We start from the raw sequence: 15,885 nt of genomic DNA, 5'->3' as shown, positions 1-15,885 counted from the left end.
CCAAGGCCCAGTGAGAAACCAGGGGAGTGAGACCCCCAGGGTGGGGGGCAATGAACACATTTCATAACTTCCCAGGTGATTTCAAAGTGCAGCAGAGTAGAGAACCACGGCTTTAGACCCTTTAGACCACATTGTTGAGCAGAGGAAGCGTGGGGAGTGAAAGGCAGTGAGGTGTCCGTGGTCAAGCTGAGAACCAGTAGTAGATCTCCTGGGTCCCCAGCCCAGGGAATGGGCGCTCTGCCTCCCGAGGATGCCAGGTCCATAGGCTCCTAAATGTTTTTGGGTTAAAACTTGTTTTACCCTGTCAACTACCCCAGGACAGAGGCACTATGTTATCCCCACAACAGGGGAAGCGAGTTCACCCCCTTGCCTGAGGTTATGCAACTAAAAAGGTCAGAATTCAGGAGAGAACCCAGGCCTGCCTGACCCAGAGGCCCTTGTGACCAGGTCAGCCTTCTACTTACTCGGGCCATGAGGCCTTGGGACAGTGCCAGCCACTTTTCCCTCTCTGGAGAAATAATAAGTTATATAATATGGTCATTAAGAATTGTTTCCATTTGAAATATTTTTTGCAGTGTCAGTTGAAACCTTACCTCAGGAATAAGGAGCAGGACCCCCCGCTTGGTCAGTGCACACCACCCGCTGGCTCCCTCCTCTCCATCAGCCCCTGGCGTGCGCCCCCTGTGGAAGCGTCGTACTTGGAATGCACAGGGATAAATGCTCTAACGTTAGATGCTGGACAAGATAAAGAAAAGAACGGGAGGAATTTGTTATTCATTCACCCGCCAGTGGACATTTAGATTGTTTTTACCTCTGAGCTGTTGGGAATAATCCTGCCGTGCACACGGGAAAGCAGACATCCCTTTGAGATCCGGACTTCAGTTCTTTTGGAGGTGTACCCAGAAGGAGGATTGCTGGATCATAGGGTAGATCTATTTTTAACTTTTGGAGGACCCTCCATACTGTTTTCCTCGTAGCTGCCCCATTTCGCATCGCCACCAGCAGTGGGTAAGGGTTCTAGTCTGTGCACATCTTTGCCAACCCTTATTTTTTGTTTTTTGATAATGGCCAGCCTTACGGGTGTGCAGGGATACACGGGTGTGCAGGGATACCATGCTGTGGTTTTGATGTGCGTCTCCCTGATGATTAGTGGCATCGAGCAATCTTCTCATACGCCTGCTGGCCATTTGTAGGTCTTGAATATCCTTTTGAATGTCTGTTCAAGTCTTTGGTCCGTTCTGTAATAGGGGTCATCTGCGTTTCTTGATGTTGAGTTGTAGGAGCACTTTACGTACTTGGGACATTAACCCCTTATTAGATAGATGGTTTGCAAAAATTGTCTCCCTTTCTGTAGGTTTCCTTTTCACCAGATACATGCAATGGAACATTATTCAGTCTTAAAGAAGAAGGAAATTCTATAATGTGTGACAACATGGATGAACTTGGGGGACATTATGCCAAGTGAAATAAACCAGGCACAGGAGGGCGAATTCTGTCAGACTCCACTGATGCGAGGTATCAAAAATAACCAAACTCATAGAAGCGGAGAGTGGAAGGGTGGTTGCCTGGGACCGGGGGAGGGGGGCGTGGGGAGTTGCTCTTTAATGGATGTAAACTCCAGTTACCTAAGATGAAAACGTCCCGGAGACCTGCTGTACGATGTTGTGCCTATAGTTAATGGTGCTGCGCGAACACTTCGTTTGTTAAAAGGGTAGATCTCATGGTAAGTATTCTTACTATAACAACAAAAAAAGGAATTCAGCTGGATCTCCTCACTTCTCACTGTTTTCCCTCTAGAACTGCATGTGATTTTTTTTTTGTTTTTTCATTTTGCCAACCGCAGATCCAGCTGACAGAGTCCCCCTTGCGTCGGCAGGGCCTGGTTTTAAGGGCCACACCTTCGGGGCTCTCGGGTTACCCACCCGGCCTCTCGTAATGAGCAGACGGGCATCTGGGGTATGCGTGTGCACCAACCATATTGGACCACTTTTCTCGGCCACCCCTCCCCCAGGCTCAGGGCAATCAGAGGCCCAGATGCCAAGCCTGGTTTGGGGAGATTTTCTCCAGCAGGCCCCGACCGCCCCTGCCCACCCCCCTCTTCTCAGTCCTGGCAGCTGCGAGGGGGACCTCTAGACCTGCTAAGTGACAGGACTGTAGGGGCCAGGCGGGGGCCCACTCCAAAGTGCCTCTGGAAACAATTTCTTCTGCTCTGCTTTGGGAGTCTGTGAAATTTTCTCTCCTGTCTCCCTGTTGCCCTCCTCTGCCTCCATTTCTGGGGTTCTGCCTCCCCCATCGCCCCAGCCTGCCCTCCATGTGCACACGCGTGTGTATGCGTAAGACAGAGGGTGCTCTGTGTTAACACCGCTCTCCCTGAACTCCATCTCGCTCTCCTCTGATCCTCGTGTGGGGACAGCCCGGGTCCGCCGGGGATTCCAGCCAGTCAGGGGTCCCCCAACGGCCCACCCTGGCCTAGATACCGCCCAAGGTCTGAAGGATTCAGAAGTGGCTCAGACATCATCCCGTCTGCTGTAGGCATGACAGGTGGACACTGCAACCAACTTGCCCAGGAGAGAGGGGTCGGGGCTGGGGACAGGTGTGGAGGGCACTGAGGGACTTGGAGCAGACATTGTTTCCAGTTGGGAGCTTGGAGGGGGAAAGTACTTGAGTCTCTCTATCCCTGGGTTTTCTCCACTGCCCAAGGCGAGAGGGTTGTGGTGAGGACTGAATGAAGGTATGTCACCTTCCGAAACCCTGCCTGTAGGGGCCCTGGGTTATTCCAGCCTCCAGTTTACCCTTGTACTTGCCACAGTGCCATAGGTCATGGCCAACATCAGGTGCCACCTAGGACCTCCCAGCAGGGCCACACTGCATCCCCGTCCTCCCCGTCCTAGCTGCGCCCTGCATCACAGCCGAGATCACTCACATTCTACCCAGGGGAGCAAGGCTCCCCCTGTGAGCTCCCTGGGATGAAGGGTTGGTATTCGGCTGCCCTCTGCTCGGAGGATGGTTGACCCCACGTGGCCTGTGCTGCCAGGGAGCTTGCTGGTCCCAGAAGGCTGACAAGCTTTAGTGAGTTGTCTTGTTGCTCGAATTTTGTGTCACAGGACCAAGAGCCATGTGAGCAGATGGCCAGAGGGCCCCTCCTGGCTTTGGTAGGGTGGGCATTGGAGCTCACAGTGGGACTTTGGATCTGATCATCCCTCAGGTGTGGATGGGGAACAGGGGCTTGGCCAGATCACGTTCCTTTTTTAAAAAAAAAAATATATATTTTATTCATTTATTTGCCAGAGAGAGAGAGAGAGTGAGCACGAGCAGGGGAAGTCACAGAGGGAGAAGGAGAAGTAGGTTCCCCACTGAGCAGGGAGCCCCAGCTGGGACTCGATCCCAGGGCCCTGGGATCATGATCAGAGCCAAATGTAGATGCTTAACAGACTGAGACCCCCAGGAATCCCACCAGATCACATTAAACCTGAGACAGAGAGGTGGCCCATTGAGCAGGACTGCCCTGCCCACTCCCTTGTAGAGGCCGGGGGCTCCCAAAGCCTTGGTAAAGGCCATTCCAGGGTAGGTGGGAATGGCCTGGAAGCTGTGCAGAGGTCCCCACAGCACCTTAGGAAGGCCTCTGAAGGCAGAGCACCACCATTCCCCAGGCGGGGTCAGCGGAGGAGCCCCAGATGGCTGAAATGGACTCCTCACCAGCCCCAAAGAATGGGGTCCAGATCAGTTCTCATTCATCTGGGGAGTGCAAGGGACACAGCTGACTCCAGAGGTGGGGATTTGAGTCACCTCTACTGTGTCAGACCCCCACGGGGGCATCCCTCAGCAAGCAGTCCCCGCTATGGTGCTCTGCCAACACTGAGGCCTTCACAGACTGCTGACCCCGGTCGTACCCTGCTTCAGTTGGGCTTCGGGGACAGACGATCGCCAACAAAAGAAATGTCTTCTCTCATAGTTCTGTATTCCCAAAGTCTCAAACCCGGCTGTCAGCAGGGTCTGGGCTCCCTCCAAATGTTCTTGGGAGGAATCTCTGCTTATCTTCCCCTCCCCTTAGGGATGGCTGACATCCCAGTATAACCTAACCCTGTGTGCAGGACAGGGGTGGTTGGGCCAATCTTTTGGGCAGACACTGAGTTTTCCTTCCAGTCCTGCTTCTGCGGGAGGCTGAACCTCCCCCGGGGTTGGGGTCAACATGTGTTGCCCCAGACTCTGGTCGTCCCTTCAAACACATGATGCTGGGTTGACTTGCCTTCGTAATTTCCTTCCTCTTAAACCAGAAAAGCAGCCCCACCCCCCAACATGCCTCATCGTATGCCCAGACTCTCTGCTCAAGGAGCTCTGGCCCTTGACCATGGCTGTCGGAGCAGTGAGTGCTAATGCCAGGGCCCCTCCCCTCTGGGGCTTCTGGCATCAAAACACTGTGTTCTCTACAGGGTGTCCTGTGGAGTGGGGTCCTACCTCTGACCAGGGAAGCCTGTGCCCCCATGCTTGGCTGATGTTTGTGGAATGAATGATGGGTGAACCCTTTAGCTACAAAGGTCCTTCTCTGCTCTGAGACCCCTCCCGCTCTAAGCTGAGGCCTCTTGAGGCCCGAGGAGTCTCGGCTTCATCCACATCTTCTTCCTGATGTCAGACCTCCACACTGTACCCCCGCCCAGAGGGAGCAGGTGGGAGCCCCTCGTTGCCTCTCAGCCAGAGCAAAAGGCCCCAAGGACAAAGTACAAAAGGCAGTCAGTTTTCCATGCATATCTGGAGCCCCATGAGCTCCCAAGCAAGCCAAAACCAGCTGCTGAATGAAATGGAAAAATGATACCTTTGAAACAGTAGAATCAAAAACTCTGTACACAGCTGGAGTTTTGTGTGACTGCAAATCAGCAAAATAGCAAAGGTGATTGAATTTAATTATGATTGTTCATGTCTGGGTGTCTGTTGATGGGTCAGTAATGTTGGATGCGAAATAAGGAAAGACATAGATGGGGGGCAATCTGGGTGCCTCAGTGGATTAAGCATCTGTCTTCTGCTCAGGTCGTGATTTCCAGGTCCTGGGATCGAGCCTCGCATCCAGCTCCCTGCTCAGTGGGAAGTCTGCTTCTCCCTCTCCTTCTGCCCTTCCCCCTGCTTGTGCTCTTTCACTCTGTCAAATGAATAAATAAAACCTTTTAAAAAAAATAAAAAAGGGAAGACATAGATGATTCACAAATCTTTCCATTACATTTACATTCACAAATATTTTCCATTACATTTATTGTTTTTGTCTTCATTCAACAAAATCACGAGTTATCTTGTTACAATGGAGATTTTTGCACAAATTGGATTGATTGGAAGAAAGAGTCTAAAGGATGAGTCTTGAATATCTTTTGTAAAATCTGTTCACACGTTTCTGAACCACGGTCCTGTGTCTGAAGCTGCTTTGTAGCTGATACCTTCTCTCTCTAGGGACAGTCTCATGGTTGCCTGGAGGTCTCAGTGCGGTCACACCCCAGGGCTGGGCTTTCACCCAAGCTCTGGAGGCCAGCACCTTGTGCTAAGGCCAGTCTTGGGGATCCTGTAGACAGCCTCCCTCCCTGCCCAGCTGCATATTTCATTTACCCTGCACACTATTGGCCTGCTCAGTATTTTAAAAAATTGAACTAGCAGTCAGCGTTCAAAAGCAGAAACATTGTCACCTAAAAACCTAGCTCTTTAGTTTCTCTAAAAATTTGAAAAGCCAGTGGCCCTGGAACACCTTTCTGCAAGACAATATCACACTGAGGCCTGTGGGAACTTGGGCAGATGTTGTGGGAGGAGGGTCTGTAGCCAATCGTGCCTTTTTCTGAGAAGCCCCCATTTCTGCCCAGTCACATGGTTACTCAAGATGGAAGCCACATTCTCTGCCTCTCTGGTGGCTAGGTGGACCACCTGTCCAGGGTCTGGTCAATAGGAGACGAGCTGAAGAGTAGGATGGAACTTACCAGTTGGGCCTTTCAAGAAAGAGTGTCCCTCCATTTTCCTTTTTCTCCTTCCTGTTGAGTGGAAGGTGGAGGCTTTGGCGGCTGGTCTTCAAACATCCAGGAGAGGACAACACCCCAGGGGTGGTGGCAGACCTACCATCTAGAAGCCTGGGCGAAATGGCTACTAGGTCTGCTCACATTCTTAGATGACGTCAAAATTAAAAAAATATATATTTATTTATTTGAAAGAGAGAGAGAGAATGGTGGAGGGGCAGAGGGAGAGAATCTTCCAGCAGATTCCCTGTTGAGTGTGGTGCCTGACTTGGGGCCCCATCCCACATTCCCCTGAGATCATGACCTGAGCTGAAACTGAGAATCAGACACTTAAAATAACCAACTGAGCCATCCAGGCACTCTGGTCAAAATTTAAATTTTATCTCATCTAAGCCACTGTTGCAGATAAGCCACCTCTGGGTGCCACCTTTTGATGGGGATCTGCTTTCCAGTGTGCCCTCTTTCCCACCATTCCCTGTGCTTTCCCAGTGCCAAGGTCAGGTGATTTCTGCAACTGAACTCACAGTGTTAATGTTTTTCCTTGATCCCTGGCTGCTGCCTACCTGGGCCCTACACATTTGAGTTTGGGACACCCATTGTCAATCTCTGAGAAGCAAAAGAAAAGGAAGCTACCTGTTTTCCAGTACTTTGGGGGGGGGGCTGCTCACCCTTCTTTTTTAGTGGATCCCCTCAGTGATTCAGGGCCCCTTTCTCTGGGAAGGCTAATTTTATGGACTCATTGGTGCTCACTAGAGAAAAGGGGGGGAAAAAATCAGTCAACTTTTTTCTCTGGCAGTAAATGCAAACTGCACAATGAGGCTTCCATAGGATGGCACAGTACAGGCCCTGACCAGAGCTCAGTGGGATCTTTGCACCTGACAGCTGCCCTCTTATTGCTTCTGTGGGGGAGCTAGTGAGACCCAGAGAAAAGATCTGGCCTCAAGGGTGTCTAACCCCAAGTGTATCTCTGTGGCTCTTTTCTTCTGTGCAGTTGGACCCAGCGACCTCAGCCAGCTGACAGCCAACATCCCAGCAGCAGGGACTGGCATGGAGCATAACACACGGACATTTACAAACCCCATTTTATGATTAGAACGGGCAACATGCCTTTATTTGGGACACTTATCTTCCCCCAAAATGCTTATTAATCAGTGACCCTAAAGCAAGCTTTGTTTACAGACTTCAAAAAGTATTTCCAGAAATGTGCTCAGCCCGACATATACACCAGGGGTCCAGGGCCACTCCTCCGCCCTGTAGACCACACGTACTTGGCCCCTCCTTGCATCCCAGGGATGGGACCATTGGGCACCTGCTACCACAGGGGAACTCATTGAACTAGCAGCTGCCTTGGCAATGCTGGGACCTGCTCAGGAAGCCCAGATTTTAGTGCCTAGCCCTGACCTACTGAATCAAAATCTACCTTTTAACAAGATGTCTGGTGGATCTATGCCCACGAAGCCCGAGAATTCCTGAGATCTTGCCAAATGGGTGGGAATAGAAGTGTACAGGATTTGAAGTAGAGCATTTGAAGCCCAGCTCTGCAGCTTTGGAGCTGCCCAAGCATGCTGCCTCTCATCCATTCTGAGCTCCAGCTATGGAAGGAGAGAAACAATGTTAAGCTGAACCATGTGAAGGTGCCCTTTCAAGTAAGTTAAAAAAAAAAAGCCAAATATAATCAATTTGATAAATTTCACCTAGCACTTACCCTATTGGGTTGTGGGACTCAATCTCAAAATGAGGTAAAGTACAGAGAGCACCTAGTCCCCCATGGGCACGCACACCATGCCATAGCCTTGACCTCCCATGCAACCCTCACCCCGTGTTCCCAGTTCCCATGAAACCATGCAGAAGAGCCAGGTGTACACAATCTCATTGCACCTGTTTCCTCAGCACAAGCCCTGGGCACATGTGCAGATGTTACTCTCACAGTGGCGTGAAGCTTGTACAAGCACACCCCCAGCAGCCCACTCCAGGAAGGCTTCCCATTTCACTTCAGGTGAAGAAGCAGAATCCCCAGTAGCCTGGGGAATGTCTCCAAGGCCATGCAAAGACTTCCATGGTGACTCAGTCCCCAGAGTAGGGGACCCCATCCCCAAACTTGGACCCCCAGAGGGGTCCCCTGCTCTGTGCTCTCCGGACCATCCAAGTGCCTCTGGGAGCATGATCCTGGTAAATTTACAATCCTTCCCAGGAAAAGCATGTTTCCCTGCTCCAAGTGCCGAGTCCTCACAAGGAAGGGTCAATTGAACACAGTGCTGGGAGAGGATGTGGGGTTGAGGTCGGGGTGAGGCCTGGGAGTGACCTGGAGGCTGATGGCAGCCGTGGCTTCTGAGCCCCGTTCATTCAGAGTCATCATGACCTTGTGAGTGACCTACAAGGAAAATTCTGGAATCATCAATTGACCCCATAGGAAGGACGGAGCAGGCTTTATTTTTATGCCATTTTTTTTTTCCTCCTCTTACTTAACCTCACCCTTAACACCCTCCACTCTTCAGGTCACCTACCCTTTTGTCCACTCTTTGGGTGGTGGGACTTACTATCATCCACACCCTACAAGTGCATGTGGTCTGTTTGTGGTTGTGCCCTCAGTGCACACACCAGATTCCAAGTTTGCTCTGGTCCCTGCTCCATCCCTGAACTCGGTCTACACCTGGGACATAGAAATTCCTGGCTCGGCCTCATGTCCCCTCCATCATCACCTGCTTATGGAAGGTCACTTGGTCTGAAGTCAGAGGACTCTGGTTCTTTGTCGCTCCACCACACCACCCCCGTCTCTCCCACCCTACCCCACTACACCCGCCCCAGGGTGTGATCTTAGAAAGTTGCTTCTCCCACGTACTGCTCAGGGTCCCCAGTGATCTGATGAGGGTGTGGAGGTTCAGGGAGGTGGTGTAGCTTGCCTAAGCTCACACAGCTAGGATGCAACAAAATGAGGACTCAGACTCAAATCTGTTTGACCTCAAACCCCTCACCCTTTCCCTCACCCTCCATGGCCTCTCCTGGAATGTGTAGGACATGGAGGCCACAGAGACCCAGTGCTGTGTGAGAAAGAATCCAGGCCTTTCAAATGATTTGACTTGGTCTCAAACCCCGGTTTGATGCTAACTAGCAGTGGGGATGCTAACTAGCAGTGGGGATACTAACTAGCAGTGGTGACCAGGTGATTAGCCTCAGGTTCCTCATCTATAAAATGGAGGTGCAGCACTGACCTCATGGCCTGAGTGGTATCCAGCAAATGTCCAGTGAAAGCGCCATAGGAGAGGGAGCTGATGGTGTCCATGGGCTATACACTACCCCAGCCCACCCTGATTTGCCCCTGATTTGCCCTCAGCCCTCTGCTTCCTCCTTCTGTAACTCTCTCCCTGAGTGTGTGGCTCTGGGCCTCTCTCCAAAGTGAATGTCTCATATGAACAGAAGCACACTGACCTCAAGCACCTGCTGGGAGACGTGGGCACTAAGTGAAGTTGAGGGCTCTATCCACCCCTAGGGCAACGGCCCTGCTTCCCCCACGCCCTTCCCTAGGTTCCAGAGGTGCTACAGATCTCAAGTTAGCAGAGTCTTCCCTAGCCGCCTCCCGTGGTTTGGGAGGCAGCCCCCTTGACCTTTGAGAGGGTCCATTTTGTCCCTCCCTTCCCAGCCCTCCTGCTTCCTGCTCACACACTGATCAGGTCTCATCCAACAACTCAGAGCGTCTCCTCCAGGTGACCCCTTTCAAGCCTTGCTCCACCATGTCCTGGAATGTGATCTTGGGAGACTCACTGACCCTGTCCAAGCCCTGTTGCTCATGCTTGGTCTGGGACTAGCAGAGTGCTCCAGAGGAAGGCAGCTGCAGGAGGCATCTAGAGGGGTAGGGAGACATCCTGGAAGCCCAGGCTTGGCTCGGGCTCTGCTGCTAAGTGGGAGTCCAGCAACCGTGGACAGGTCACTTCACCTCTTGGGGTCTCTGCTTGCCCTCTCTGGGGTGGCACTAAGATTCCCCCATCCTATAACTTCCCCCAGGGTTATAGGAGTTCAAGGTGATTTTGCCCCATTCTGAACCAGCCCAGCACCTGGCACAGGATGGACTCCCAGAAACGCACAGATACTGTGAACTCAGAAGACTTGAGGCCTCTCTTCCAGTGATTCTGAGATCCCAGTGAAGCCTAGAATCCATTTTAATAAGGAGGGTGAGCTGACTCTTACTCCGCTGAGGGAGCTGCTGTGACCCTTTTAAAAGGTAAATCAGATTCAGGGCCTCTGAGCAGCAGAGTTGGTTAAGCCTCCAGCTCTTGGTTTTGGCTCAGGTCTGGATCTCAGGGTTGTGAGATCCGGCCCTGTGTCGAGCTCTGAACTTAGTGGGGAGTCTGCCTGACAGCCTCTACTTTTTCCTCTGCACTCTCTCTCTGAACAAATTATATTAACCTTTTAAAAAAGGTAAAGCAGATTCATTCCCTTGTAGTTCAAGATCACCAGTGGTCTCCATCACACTGAGGAAAAATTCTGCACCTCTCACCACCTCTTGGGCCCTTGTCAGTCTTCTGACCTCACCTCTGACCATCATTTTCCTCCCTCCCTCTGCTCTCACTACTCTGGCCTTCTTGCTACACTAGAACTTGAAAACTCATTCCTGCCTCAGGACCTTTGCACTTGCTATTGGCTGCCCAGGACTGTGAACAGCCTTTCGGCAGCCCTTACTTCTGCACACTTCCTTGCTTCACTCAGTTCTCTGCTCACAGGTCACATTCTTAGGGAGGCCCTATGTCCGTCCTCTCCACCCTATGCCCTGCTTTATTTCTTTATGCTCCTCTGGAGTGATATGAAATGTTTGTCTAGCTTCCCTACTGGAAAGTAACTCTATGAGGGCAGGTATTCTGTCTGTGTCATTTACTTCTAGGTCCTTAGTACTCAGCATAGATCAGATATTCAATATTTGTTGGAAGAGCAAATGGCTCATGGGGTACCATTGGAATTCCACTTTAAGGAGGGACTGGATGGCTCAGACGATTAAGAATCTGACTCTTGATTTCAGCTCAGGTTCTGATCTCAGGGTCATGTGTTCGAGCCCCGTGTTGGGCTCCACGTTGAGCACAGAGATTCTCTCTCCCTCTCTCTATGCCCCTCCTCCACTGCTCACGCTCACTGTCTCTCTAATAAAAAGAAAATTCCGTTCCAGGGTTTCAGCACTTCCCCTACCAGCACAAGCACCATCTGCCCCTATCATCAGACCATCCCAAGCTCCCCCACCACAGTCTCACTTGGCCCCTGGGTTTGGGTAAATTATGATAGAATCAATCATCATCACATCACTCTGTCCTGCCTCTGATTTTCCATGTCTTCAGGCAGCCCTGAACCTTTTCAAACTTGAGCTCTCTCTGGAAAAAGAAGAAGAAATTGGGGGAAAGCTTCATCTGAAAAGTTTTGCTCCTTACCAAGTAGCAGCAGAGAACAGACAAGTCTCCATTTGTCTATTTGCCTGGTAATCTGCTTTGGTGGCTATCCTGGTTTTGTTGAAAAGTTTGTAAGATGTTCATTCCTTTCTTTTATTGAGCATTCATTCACATGTTCATTCATTCATCTCTGCACAAACACGGACCAGACATCGGTGCTGGGACCTGAGCTACATGCCAGGGAAGCAGAATGGATGAGAGGCAGCTGCTCCCTCCAGGGACTTGGGTCCACTGGGAAGAAACACATGGAATTCACAAGGGCAGTGTGTGTGGCACGGCCACGTCCTCTAAACCGAAGTGCTATGAGTCGCCAGGACACCATGATCCCATCCGAGCACTGTGCAGACAGGAAACATGAGACCCAGAGAGAAGCTTGTTCCTTCACTCCCTCATTCAACAAACAGTTTGGGAGCCAGGACATGAGGGATTACCCAGAAGAGGCTTCCTAGCCTTCATCAGAGGTGGCCTATGCAGGGTGAATGGGGAGTCTAGAGGAGGCATAGAAGGCAAGGAGTTTCTGGAGGGCTTCCCGGAGGAGACAGTTCCTGAGCTGAGACTAGAACATGGATTGGTTAAGAGAGTGAAGAAAGGAGTTTCAGCAGAGGGAAGAGTATGTTCAAGGTCATGGAGGCGGGGCGAGCCAATACCACTCCAGGCAGCTGCCTACCCCTGCTGCTCTTGGGATGTGAGGGCGTGTGGATGCGTGTGTCGTGATGAGACCCCCTTGGCAGGCTCAACAAACTGGCTGGGGGTGGGGGGATGGGTGGCGGTGGTGGGACTCCAGCCCTACCTACCCACAGCCCCACACTCACCTAGAATCGAGTGCTTTCCAAGGCGCTGGGGAGATTCAGTGTGTCTGCCTGACCCTGGACACAGAAGTCTGACCCTTTGGGAGGGCGGTGACAGGTTGGGCCTCCGGGGTTAACCCAGAGGGTACTGATGCTGCCCTCGGCCCAATGTTCACTCTCAGCACAACCAATTGTGAGAAAAATAACCCACCCATCAGTTCAGGTTGTGTGGAGATTCATGCAGAGAGAAGAAGGAGTAATGCAACAGGAGTGATGCCTGCCCTCAGGGCTGGTGTCCTGGGGTTGAGGCACAGCCCCACCACCGCACACTCTCCTGAGTGCCCATTTCCTCCCTCACCCTCCTCACTACTCAAGATGAGGTCCTGAAGACCACATTGAGAGACAGAGGATGCAGTCTCTAAAACTGGTAAAGGGCTGACCTGATTGGACCAACTCTCCACCCCCTCCGGCTTCATTCCTCCCCCTGAGGACACCTGCTTCCTGCCGGGCGCTGTGCCCGGCAGCGCGGATGCCTGAGTCACAGCTCTCACATGCAAGGAGCTTGCGTTATGAAACTTTGGGATGCTCTATTCCTTAGACACTTGGGCTATAGTGTTTTTTAAAGGGTAATGACCACTTCTTCTAGAAAGCCAACAGAACTTTCTGCTTTCGTGCAGCATCAACAGAAAAGTTAATGTGTACTCTGCAGAAAACGTCTTTGCAACACTTTTGGGATTCCGATGCCTTGTCCTTCCTGAGCTGGCTTGGTGGCAGGGATGATACAAAGGTGGCCTGCGTACTGAGTGTGGAGACAGGGTTTATGTGGGCACAAGATTCCTTGTATCCATCTATCTGTCCATCCATCCATCCGTCTGTCCATTCATCCAACCATCCCTCCACTACGGAATACCCCAGCATGCTGAAGATGCATTGAATACTGGGGAATAAGACAGGGTCCTGTCTTCATGGATTTTTTTTTTTGTTTCAAATCTTTGTTATAGAAGAATTCAAATAAGTACAAAAAACAGAGAGTGGCATAATGAACCTCACCTACCTCCAACAGCTTTGATTATTATTAATGTGAGGCCAGTACCCTTTTTTCTACTCCTTCCAGTCCCTTTTCCCCCTCAGGTTGTTTTGAGCAAATCCTACAGATCATTTCTTTTTACCTGTAAGAATTAAAAAAAAAAAATTATAGCCATAGCCATGCATCACACCTTTAAAACCTATAATTCCTTAGTATCAAGTCATTGTTTCCCTCCGTGGTTCCTCGAGGTTTCTTTTTAGAGTTAGTTGGTTGGAACTGGGATCTCATGTGTCCTTGAGTTCATGTCTGCAAGCCTCCCTTTCTGTCTAGTGAGGTGAAAGGCACATAACATGAAATCAACCATCGTAAAGTGTACAATTCAGCAGTGTTGTGTACATGCGTGCTGTTGTGTAACTGTCACTTCCCTCATCGGTTCAGACGGTGTCAGGCACCCCCAACAGAGACCCCATCCCCCTTCTCCCCCTCCCCGGCACCTGCCAACCACTGATGTGCCCTCTGTGTCTATGGACTCGCCTAAGCTAGGCGTTTTCTATAATGGAATGATGCAGTCTGTGACCTTTCGTGTCTGGCTTCTTTCACTGAGCACCGCGTGTTCAAGGTTCACCCATGCTGTGGGCTGGGTCAGCACCCCATTCCTCTCTAGGGCTAAGTCCTCTTCCCATGTGTGAGGGCACCACACCAGCCTCTGCTCGTTCCTTCGTGGGTGATGGTCAGGCATCTCTGGTCTCTATCATCTTCCTCACGAAGCTTTGTTCAATGTGACCCATCTTACCAAATGATGTCTTCTGGTTTCCCAAGCTCCTGTGTGGCAGTCTGAGTGTCACCTCTTTTTGCTCGGTCCAAGCAGTGACATTTCCTAAGTATGTCTCAAAATGTCCCTTTTCCTCTATCTTCACGCCTCCATCCTCTGCTCAGTGTCCTGTCACCTTTCACTTTAATTCCTCCTACTGCCTTCTAACCATGGAGGGGCACAGAGCAGGGTAGAATGTGACAAAGAATTTGCTGCAAGGAAGCGAGTGTATTATAACCAGGGGACCTCAGTGCTGATCATATTTCTGGCTCCCGTGTTTTCAGAGAGCTTCACACACAGATCATGGAGGTTCAGGGAGCACAGTGCAGGGCAACCCCCTTCCCCACCACGCCAGATCACTCAGCCTTTAGGACCTCAGCAGGGCTTAGGGCCCTGAGATCCAGACTTTTGTGCTCTCTGAACCTTAGCTGGGCACCTCCCCTCTCCGCTGGGAATCCAGAGTTTTCTTAAGGTTGCAGTCCCCCCGCCCCCGCCAGAGGTCACCAGGGGACTCTGTAGATCATGCAGATCTGGGGTTCATAAACTCACTGAGCAAGGGGGAGCATCACCCTGTCAGCATCTCAGTCTGCCTCAATGGGGGAAGTTAGGGGAAGTATGTATGGGGTTTTCTGGGCTGCAATGAGTTCACGGTGGTTTTAGGGTGATAGAAAGCACGGTCGGAATTGACAAAAGGGCCAGGAGTGAGTGGTTTTAGCTTTAGAACCCATGAGTCCATGAAGAGTTACCTTTTCTTTTGAAAATTTATTTATGATTGGAGCGAGAGAGGGAGGTGAGGGGAGGGCTGAGGGAGAGAAGCCTTAGCACACGCCCTGCTGAGGATTTATTTTCTATCTTCGATCGCTCTTGCTGACTTTTACTATGTAAACACTCTCAAGTCTCTCATTATTAAAAAATGGGGAAAGAAAATCCTTCCTTTAGTCTAAATGACTCTCCAGCTCCCGTCTTCCCTGCCTTTCGATGCCAAACAGCTATGGAGTGGTGTTGACACTTGTAGACTCCCTGAGCCGTCTGCTCTTCTGCCCAACCCACCCCCAACTCCCGGTTCCTGCTCTCACCCTCCCCCGGGATCCTTCCTGCCAAGGTCACCAAGGGACCAGCGTTGGACTCTCCCAGAGGACGTTCTTCGTCCTTCTCCTCCAGAAGGGTCCAGCCCATTCCACGCCATCTTCTTCCCGGGGACTCTTCACGAGACCACCTTTTTCCTCCTGTGTCTTCTCCTGCTCTGTTCCAGTCTCCTTGCGGTCTGCTTGTCTCCTTACGTGTTGGTGTTTGGGTAAGGGTGGCCCTAGGCTCTCGGCACCATGCACACAGAGATACCTGTCTCCTCTCATGGTCTCGCTGAACCACCAACTCATGATGACCATGACATCCATCTCTCTGACCCAGATTTTCTCACTGAGCTACAGATCACCACAGACAACTCCAACCCCACATGAGCACATCACAGCTATTCATCTTCCTGCAGAAAATCGTTCTTTTTGTAATCCAGAACTCACAGCACAGAACAGTGCTTCAGTTCTAGTCTCCTGAACCCCCAGCTCAGCAACCTGGACATCATCCTTGACTCCTTCCTGTCCTCTGCACCATCAACCACCAAGTCCTGCCGCTTGTATCTGTTGGCATCTCCCGTAAGTGCCCCTTCCTCTGCACACCTGCCCAGTTCCCAGTTCCCTGGCTCAGGCCGTTCTGCTGCCCCTCATCTCCCCCAGCCCAGCCCCCGCCGCCACCATCACCCAGTTCCTGGTAACTCCAGCAGAGGGATGACTGCGTGGCTTTAGCAGCAGCAGCTGTCCACAGGTCGCTCATTTTTTCCCGCCCCCCATGCCAGCTG

The sequence above is a fragment of the Mustela putorius genome, unplaced genomic scaffold (assembly GCF_011764305.1).
Source record: "Mustela putorius furo isolate JIRA1106 unplaced genomic scaffold, ASM1176430v1.1 tig00000129_pilon_pilon_pilon, whole genome shotgun sequence".
NCBI classification, from domain to species: Eukaryota; Metazoa; Chordata; class Mammalia; order Carnivora; family Mustelidae; genus Mustela; species Mustela putorius.
The sequence above is the reverse complement of the archived record's forward strand: the minus strand, read 5'-3'. Positions refer to the sequence as shown.